General features: G+C 49.3%; 1 protein-coding gene and 1 long non-coding RNA gene across 3 annotated transcripts in view; both read left to right on the top strand.

Annotated features, from left to right (window-relative positions):
* CNBP (CCHC-type zinc finger nucleic acid binding protein) overlaps positions 1-9,856 on the top strand; it is a 363,505-nt gene that overhangs the window by 230,305 nt on the left and 123,344 nt on the right. The window lies entirely within an intron of this gene.
* The window catches only part of LOC144233820 (uncharacterized), a 28,240-nt gene continuing 26,738 nt past the window's right edge, over positions 8,355-9,856 (top strand). For both annotated transcript variants that reach the window (XR_013335770.1, XR_013335771.1), the window contains exons 1-2: positions 8,355-8,609; positions 9,578-9,707. This is a non-coding gene — a long non-coding RNA (uncharacterized LOC144233820). The remainder of the gene's footprint in view (positions 8,610-9,577; positions 9,708-9,856) is intronic.

Here is a 9,856-nt window from a genome sequence, read left to right as displayed (position 1 = left end):
CCCTGCTCCCCTGAAGGCCACCACTTGGGAAGGCTGGTGCCCCGCGCTTCGTTACAGGCTCACGCCCGCTCTGATCGGGCGGAGTTTTGTATGTATCTGTTAATGCTTGTTACTTTTAACTAATCAGATCTTTTTACAGTATCCATTTATTATGTAATGCTTCTTAGAAAAGAATCTTATAGTACATGTTAATATATGCAACCAATTAAAAATGTATAAATTAGTGTAAGAAATTCTTGGATTATGTGTTTAAGTCCTGTGATGCAGGCGTGTGAGATGGACGGTGAACCCTGTCTGGATTTTGCAGAGTGTTAGCGACTCCGAATTCAGAAGTCCAGCTAGAGGCAGTATTCTGTACAGTAGACACAAGAATCATGTACGCCTTTTATCAAAGACTTAAGAGCCAAAAAGCTTTTCATCTCTCCAGGGGGAAAACTGTCTAGTTCCCTTCTGGGTCTAAATTTTCCAAAAGGTTGATTTGCATAATACAGTGGTGCGTGCAATGGATAAATGGCTGTTTCCGAAGTTAAAATTCTCATCTTTCCTCCCCCCCGCCCCCGCCCCGCCCCGCTTCAGTCCCCTGTAGGTCAGCATCCTACTGATAAGACGGAAAGGAAAATCCTAACACTTCTGTCCTAGTGACTTTACCTTTGTTCTAGAAGGCGCTCCTTTCAGGGTTGTGGTATCCTTAGGTTAGCAAACCTTTTTCTCCTCTTCCCCACCAACTCCCGGTATCGCCCATGATTAATTACCCTGTTTCTTTGGTATGGAGCCCGGCAGTGTGCCCTCCCTCGGACCCGCCCCTGCACTGTAGCTTGCTTAACGGAGCACTTCCCCCTTTCCGGAGGTCTGCATTCTAGGGTGTGGGCCAAGTTCTTCTGTAAAGAGATGAACGTGATGCCAATAAAATGTAACAAGAACAAAGATCATCTGCCTTTGCCCTGTGTTTCTTCCTCCTTCTAGACCCGTGGCTCCGGACAGGCCGTGCGGCCAACCCTGGCAGCTGCCCTCGCCAGCACCGGAGCCTCCGGACCGGACGCCCGGGGTGCTTTGCAGGGAGGCCGTGGCGCAGCCAGCCTCGCAGCACCTGGCCCGCGGCTGGGGTTCGGTTTTCTAAGTCACAGTCACCGGGTCTGGGGACTCTGAACGGAGAAGACCTTGTCCCTTTAGAGGAGCACCTGCCCCGTGCTGGTGGCCCACAGACCACGCACGGCCCGTGGGTATGACTGCAAGCCAGCCTTTGTGTTCCCGTGTCCTGCGTTGTGGTCGGCGTGGTCGCCGCTACTTAGATGCCCCCGAGTTCCGGTTTGTCTCAGGACAGGACGATTTGGCAGCAGGGGCCCTGGGTTCAACGCTCCAGTCTCTAGCTGGCCCCGGATAGATGCCACGTCAGAGGGCTGGCGTCGGTTTCGCTTCTACAAGTGCCCCTGTTGACAAAGCCCTTGGATTCTCCTTGGCCGCGCGCTTCTCTGCCTTCCCGCTTCCCGGGCCCCTCGGCCCATCCTTCCCTCGCGCCCGCTCTCGGCCCCGGTGGAGGTAGCGCGTTCGCGGCGGCTCCCGGAGCTTCTCCGTCCGTGGGCCCCGTGCCTCACGCTCGCCTGCACACCGGGCTCCTGTCCCGCGCTCGTGTGCTCCGCTCCTCACCTTAAACGTGGACGTGCACCTTGACCGTCTTTCCAAAACGGATAATCATCCTGACCGTTTACGGTAAGAGGGCGTGGCGGGCACCGAACCCTGCGCTGGGCCCGCGTCTTTCTCCACAGTCCCCCCCCCCCAGAGTCACCGGAAGCGTGTACTTTTGAGCGAAACGAGTCGATTTGTTTCAACAAGCAGTAAGGATTTAGTTTTTTGAGAAGGGTGTCTGGGATTGAGTTTGTTTTCACTAATGCTTAGGATTCCTTGCGGTCATTTGAATGTGCTCTGCCTCCCGGTGAGAACGTGAATGGAGCCGGAAGCTGTTGCCTCCGTTCATCCCCGTTCGTGACCGGCTCTGACGGTAAGACGTGGCTTTGGAGAAGACTAGGGACGCATTCGTTGCGCTAACACAGTCTTGTTTACGTGGTGTGCCTCAGCAGGATCCAAATTCGCTCTGTCTCACAGTATGGGTGTGGATTGCTGTGCTTACTGCTGGTTCACTCCCACAATCTAGAAGGAGTCCCAGGCTGACCTTGTTGCATTAACAGGAATTCTTACCCACCCGGACTCCTGTTCAGATCGAACCTAAGTCCTCCCACTTCTCATTAAAAATCCGCCTTTGAGATGAATGTGTGTTGCACCTCTAACGTTCGTGTTAGTTCATACTAACTAGGTAATGAGGTTTTTGTCTTTAGAATGAATGTCTGAGACTGAGCCTGTTTGAACTAATGATGATGCGTTTCAATAGCACTAATTAGATTCGTGCCTAATTCACTCTACCTCCCAGTAAGAATGTGCCAGAGAGATGACTGTGTGGAGCGCACTTCTTGTGTCCATCTTGGCTTACACTAACTTACAGTTGGGAGTTACAGAAACCAGATGATTGAGACTGAGTGACTCCACTGGCTCAAACTCTCAGCAGTTTGCGTATATATGGAGGTCAATGTATATCGCTGAGCGCTCCTCTATCTCGTTTCACTGATCCTGACCCGGGGCCCAGATGCTCAGCCAGATATACTCGAAAGGCCCATGATTTGGAGGCGCCTGGGGGGATCAGTCGGTGAAGGGTCTGACTTCGGCTCAGGTCATGATCTCATGGTTCATGGGTTCGAGCCCTGCATCGGGTTCTGTGCTGACAGCTCAGAGTCTGGAGCTGCTTCAGATTCTGTGTCTGTCTGTCTGTCTGTCTGTCTCTCTCTCTCTCACTCAAAAGTAAACAAACAAAAAAAGAAGACCCGTGATTTTGCCTCTGTCTGCTCTTGAACATGAACTTGATGGTGAACCTCTTAACCTTCATTGTGACCTTGATGATCTCCCTGGCCTTGAAACTCATTCTGACCGTGTCTCATCCTAATTGTAAGTTGGCCCTGTACTTTACCTCTAACTGGACCTTTTCCATGAACCCAATCTTGACCCACCCTGGCTATAAAGTGATCTTGGACTGGTTTTATCCTAGCACCTGCCCTCAATCCTAACGCTGATCCAGTCTCTCACCCTTTGGATATCACGGTTCTCTTGCATTGCCTTCCTTTTGAAACTGACCTGAACTTGCCCCTAAATAACACATTTATACTCATCACAACCTTGGAATGAGCTTGAACTTCAAAATTGATCTTCAGCCTGATGCTGGCATGCTAATTAACCAAGGTCAGTGCTGAACTTAACTCTTGAATTTGATCATGAAATGACCTTGACATTAACCCTTATCCCAGCCTTGATCATCCTCCATCTCACTGAGACACTGATTTTAACCTAGAACCTCTTGATCCTGATCTTGTCCTTCGTACGCTAATGATCCTGACCATGATCCCCTTGAAATGACCTTGGGTTGACTTTGAGGTTGACCTGGAATCTGACCTTGATCCACTAATGTTCTGACTATAGCTCACCGTCTCAAACTTGATCTTGAGCTTGATCTTCATCCATGTACACTAATAATCATCGTGACTTTTACCCTCCCTGAACTTGGAATGACTATGAATTTGACCTGAAATTTGAAAGTGGTCCTGAAGCAGGCCTTCTGACCTTTATTTAAACCTAACCATCATCCTTACCATATTTTGCTCTCAGCTTTAACTTGTCTTTGAAACTGACCTAACTTGTGACACTGAATCAAATACTGACACGCATGTCTTCACCCTAAATCTGAAACATCCTGATCATTGTCCTGGCCAGCTCATGTCCTGAGTTTATACTTCACCTTGAATCTGTCATCACTGATGATCAGCCCTGATTTTGAGCTGCCATGAGCTTAAAATGACTTAAAATGACCCTGGCCCTTATCCTTCATTTTATTCAGACCTTTGAGCCAACTCTTAACTTCTGATGCAGACCACCATTCAGACCATATCTTACCCTAAATTTTTTTTTTTTAATGTTTTTATTTCTAGGAGAGAGAGAGAGACAGCGGGAGCGGGGGGGGGGGGGTCAGAGAGAGGGAGTCACAGACTGAAACAGCAGGCTCCAGGCTCCGAGCTGGCAGTCAGCACAGAGCCCGACGCAGGGCTCGAACCCACAAACCGCGAGATCATGAACCAAGCAAAAGTCGGACGCTTAACCAACTAAGCCACCCAGGCGCCCCTCTTACCCTAAGTTTTTACTGGCTCTTGAAATGGCCCTAACTCTTAAAATTTTTTAAGTTTATTTTTATTTGGTAATCTCTTCACCCAGCGTGGGGCCAGACTCAAGACCCCGAGATCAAGAGTCTGCATGCTTTTCTGAACGAGCCAGCCAGGTGCCCATTTGGGACTCTCTTCCTGACACCAAAACCTTTCATACTATGAGACACCGTGACCCTGAGGTGAATTTGATTTCGAAGTTTTCCTTGAATCTGACTCTGGTTCTGACCCTGATTATCTTGCTTTCATTTTGAACCTGACCTTGATCCTGCTCCAGATTCTCACTTTGACATTGTCATTCTACCCTTTCTCAACTTGACCTTGAAACGTTACTTTCATACTGATCCTGCCACTGCACCGACTGACCCACGTACCCTTGAACCTTAATCTTAACCGTCCTTTGGACATAGACCATGATCCATTCTTTAACCAGCCCCATCTTGAAATAATTGATAACTCTCCTTAAAATTGACCTTAACACTGACCCTCATCTTTTGTCCTCTTACCTTCATCGTGACAGATCCTGATCTGACCGGCCGTACCATGAACTTTATCAGGAAGCTAACTCTGAACCTGACCATGATGTGCCCTCCCTGAGTCCTTTTCCCATGTGCCAGACTACAGTCAGGTCACTGGTCCCACTTTTTTTTTTTTTTTTAATGTTTTTTTTTTAATTTATTTCTGAGAGAGACCACGTGAACAGGGGAGGGTCAGAGAGAGAGGGAGACACAGAATCCGAAACAGGCTCCAGGCTCTGAGCTGTCTGCACTGAGCCCGACCGGGGGTTTGAACTCACGAACCGAACCGTGAGACCATGACCTGAACTGAAGTCGGACGCTTAACCGACTGAGCCACCCAGGCGCCTCTCACCCCCACTTTGTTCTTTGGCTTTTCTCTTGGGTACGTCCTAGCAACTAGTTTGCTAGGACTTTACTGCACCGTCTGGGTGACTTAAACAACAGGATTCTATTTTTTCACAAGTTTGGAGGATAGAAGTCTTAGATCAAAAATAATTTCATTTAATTTTTTAATTTACATCCAAGTTGGTTAGCATATGGCGTAATAATGATTTCAGGAGTAGAATCCAGTGATTCATCCCCTACGTATAACACCCACTGCCCATCCCAACAAGCATCTAATGCCCTTAGCCCATTTAGCCCCTCCCCCCACCCTAACCCCTCCAACAACCCTGTTTGCTTATGTTTTTGCTTCCCTTTGTTTTGTTATATTAAAATTCTACATATGAGTGAAATCATATGGTATTTGTCTTTCTCTGAATAATTTCACCTAGAATACCCTCTAGTTCCATCCACATAGTTGCAAATGGCAAGATCTCATCCTTCTTGATGGCTGAGTAATACTCCATTGTGTGTGTGTGCGCGCGCGTGTACACCACATCTTCTTTATCCGTTCATCTGTCAATGGATATTTGGGCTCTTTCCATACTTGGGCTATTGTCGATAGCGCTGCTATAAACATTGGGGGGCATGTGTCCCTTCATAACAGGACACCTGTATCCCTTGGATAAATACCCAGTAGTGCAATTGCTGGGTCGTAGGGTAGTTCTATTTTTAGTTATTTGAGGAAGCTTCATGCTGTTTTCCAGAGTGGCTGCACTAGTTTGCATTCCCACCAGCCACGCAAAAGTGTCTCCCTTTCTCTGCATCCTAGCCAACATGTGTTGTTTCCTGAGTTGTTCATTTTAGCCTTTCTGACCAGTGTGAGGTGGTATCTCAGTGTGGTTTTGATTTGTGTTTCCCTGATGATGAGTGATGTTGAGTATCTTGTCATGTGTCTCTTATCCATCTGGATGTCCTCTTTGGAATAGTGTCTATTCATGTCTTTTGCCCATTTCTTCACTGGATTATTTGTTTTTTGGGTGTTAAGTTTGATTAAGTCCTTTATAGATTTTGGATACTAACCGTTTATCTGATACGTCATTAGTAAATATCTTCTCCCGTTCCGTTGGTTGTCTTTTAGTTTTGCTGATTGTTTCCTTCACTGTGCAGAAGCTTTTTATCTCGATGAGGTCCTGATAGTTCATCTCTGCTTTTGTTCCCCTTGCCCCGGAGACGTGTTGATAAGTTCCTGCAGAGAGGTCAAAGAGGTTTTTGTCTGCTTTCTCCTCAAGGATTTTGATGGCTTCCTGTCTTACGTTTAGGTCCTTCATCCACTTGGAGTTTATTTTTGTGTCTGGTGCAAGACAGTGGGCGGGCTCAGTCCTCTGCGTGTCACTGTCCGGTTCTCCGGCGCCACTGGCTGAAGAGACCATCTTTTTTCCATCTGATATTCTTTCCTGCTTTGTCAAAGATGAGTTGGCCATACATTTGTGGGTCCATTTCTGGGTTCTCTGTTCTGTTCCATTGATCTGAGTGTCTGTTCTTCTGCCAGTACCGTACTGTCTGGACGATTACAGCTTTGTGATACAGCTTGGAGTCCAGGATTGGGATGCCTCCAGCTTTGGTTTTCTTTTTCAGGATTGCTTTGGCTATTTGGGGTCTTTTCTGGTTCCGTACATAGTTTTTAGGACTGTTTTTTCCAGCTCTGTGAAGAATGCAGGTGTTACTTTGATAGGGATTGCATTGAATATGTAGATTGCTTTGGGTGGTATTGACATCTTAACAATATTCTTCCAATCCATGAGCATGGAATATTTGTCCATTTTTTGGTGTCATCTTCAATTTCTTTCATACGTTTTTTTTAATGTTTATTTCTGAGAGAGAGACGAGCGTGAGCAAGGGAGGGACAGAGACACAGAATCTTAAGCAGGCTCCAGGCTCTGAGCTGTCAGCACAGAGCCTGACGCAGGGCTCGAACCCACGAACCATGAGATCATGACCTGAGCTGAAGTCGGACGCTTAACCGACTGAGCCACCCAGGCATCCCTTTCGTAAGCTTTCTATAGTTTTCAGTGTGTAGATTTTTCACCTCTTTGGTTAGGTTGACTCCTAGTTATTTTATGGTTTTTGGTGCAATGGTAAATGGAATCAATTCCTTGATTTCTCAGAAATAATAAAAATATTAAGAATAAATTTAACCAGGGGCGCCTGGGTGGCTTAGTCGGTTGAGCGTCCGACTTTCGCTTAGGTCATGATCTCGCGGTTCGTGGGTTCAAGCCCCGCGTCGGGCTCTGTGCTGACTGCCAGCTCAGAGCCTGGAGCCTGTTTCAGAGTCTGTGTCTCCCTCTCTCTCTGACCCTCCCCTGTTCACGCTGTCTCTCTCTCTCTCTCCTAGAAATAAATAAAAATATTAAAAAAATAAATAAATAAATTTAACCAGTAAGTGAAAGACTTGCACACTGAGAGGTACAAAACATTGTTGATAGAAACTGAAGACCTCAACGAGCTGAAAGACTTCCCATCTTCATGGATTGGAGGGCTTAATGTTAAGTCAACGGAACTACTCCAGACTGTACAGATTCAGTGCAGTCTTTATCAAAGTCCCGTATTGTTTTCTGCAGCAGTAGAAAAACCTGCCCTAAAATTCATATGGAAAATCATGGGACCTTGAAAGCTAAAACAATCTTGAACAAGAACAGAGTTGAAGTTCTCACACTTAACTTCCTGGTTCAAAACTGAATACAAAACTACCGTAAGCAGGGACGCCTGGGTAGCAGGGACGCCTGGGTGGCTCGGTCGGTTAAGCGTCCGACTTCGCCTCAGGTCATCAGCCCAGAGCCTGGAGCTGCTTCAGATTCCGTGTCTCCCTGTCTCTCTGTCCCTCCCTCACTTCTCTGTCTCTCTCAAAAATAAACATTTAAAAAACTGTTTTAATATCAGAGTATATAAAGGACTCAATAACACACGAAAAACAAATTCAAAGAACTTGTAAAGGCATTTTTCCAAAGATCTACAGATAGCCAATAAGCACGTGAAAAAGATGCTTAAGATGCTCAAGGTCATTGGTCACTTGGGAATGCAAACCCAAACTGCTTCACATCCTTACTAAAGGATGGCTCATATACAAAATAGAAAGCAGGTGTAGAGAATGATGTGGAGACACGGGGCAGGGGGGCTCGTGCAGTGCTGGGGGGGACGTGAAATGGCGCAGCGCTGTGGGACACAGGTCAGCCATTCCTCAAGAAGTTAAGCATAGAATTACCGCATGACCCAGCAAGTCCACACCTAGGCTGAGACCCCAAACACTTAAAGCTAGGACTCCGAGAGCTACTCCTGTGTCGTGTCCATAGCGGCACGGGGGTGGGGGTGGGGGCAGTCCAAGTGCCCATCAGCACATTATTAGGTAAACAAAACGTGCTATATGCGTGTACGCACACACACACACCCACTCACCTCTCCGGCCATAAAGAAAGGAATGAAAGTCAGAGCCCTGCTGTGACCCGGATACACCTTGAAGGTAAGGAAATAAGCCTGGCATCGAAGGTTAGGTAACGTGTGGCTCCACTTACCTGAAGCGTCTAGAAGACAAATCCGAGACGCTGAAGGGATAGAAGGTGGGGGCGGGGGGAGGGAGAGCTAATACTTGGCTGAGAACAGTTTTATTTGGGCCGCTGCAAACCTCCTGCAAGTAGTGACGATGGCTGCACAATACACTTGATGCCACGCAACTCTGCGCTGCAAAAAGGCTACAGTGGGAGCTTTTACGTACCTTTCATTTTTCAAAGGAAACTGTTGATGTAAAAAAGTCCAAAGCAGTCGGTATCTTAAAGTCCATGAACCCGAAGATGGCTCAGCCTCACCGAAACCCCGCGGCCCCTGCCTCTGCTCGCACGCTTCCTCCCTGCTCCGTGCGATTCCGGGACACGGTGGCCACCCCCGCTGGTGTGGGCCCGTCCCTGCAAAGGGACGCTGGTCCGGGGGATGCTCAGAGTCGCACCTCCGGCGGGACGAAGGGATAGAAACTCAGCTCTTGGCCCAGGTTGAGAGTGACTTCGAGTCTGCGNGTGCGGTGTCGGGGGGAGCAGGGAGGGGCGGCTACTCGGGCCCTGAGGCTTTAGGCCTGTGGACGACACCTGCCAGCCCTGCGCGCAGAAGGGGGTGTAGGCCGAGGGAAGAGAATGCCTTTGGGGCGCCCTGCCCCCCCCACCCCCCGGCCCAGGCTTCCCCGGGTGCCCGGCTGCAGATGGCGCGTGGCACTCACCGCCGCCCTTCCCGAGACTGGGACGCCCCGCCGGGAAGCTCGTCTCTTCCGCCGCCAGGCGCCCCCGGAGCGCGGCGAAGGCCGTGTGCGCACGTGCCGCAAGGACACTCGTCGTCTCCCTGGTGACGCCTCACCCCTGGCGGGACGGCTGGGCCGTGAACACCTTCACGGGGCGCCCGGGCGGCCCAGACGGTTCAGCACCTTTTTTTTCCTCCCCCCTCGAGACAGAGACCGTGTGAGCAGGGGAGGAACGGACACAGAATCTGAAGCCGCCTCCACGGGGTCTCCAAGGACACCGGCAGTTGGTCCCTGCAGGGGTAGATGTGGCCCAGCCTCAACAGGGACAGGCCCCAGGTGGGTGCTAGAATGTTCTTTCAGCCCCCCAGTTTTGAAGTCACACCGTCAGCTCCGCAGAGCCGCCGGGAGGGCAGCAGCGTCCCGCCCCGGGGCCTTCGCAGGGCGGCGGTTGGGGGCCCCCAGCACAGCCCCTGGGCCCCGGGGGG

The sequence above is a fragment of the Crocuta crocuta genome, unplaced genomic scaffold, assembly GCF_008692635.1.
Source record: "Crocuta crocuta isolate KB4526 unplaced genomic scaffold, BGI_CrCroc_1.0 scaffold296, whole genome shotgun sequence".
In the NCBI taxonomy this organism is placed as follows: Eukaryota; Metazoa; Chordata; class Mammalia; order Carnivora; family Hyaenidae; genus Crocuta; species Crocuta crocuta.
This window is presented reverse-complemented; position numbering and strand designations above follow the sequence as displayed.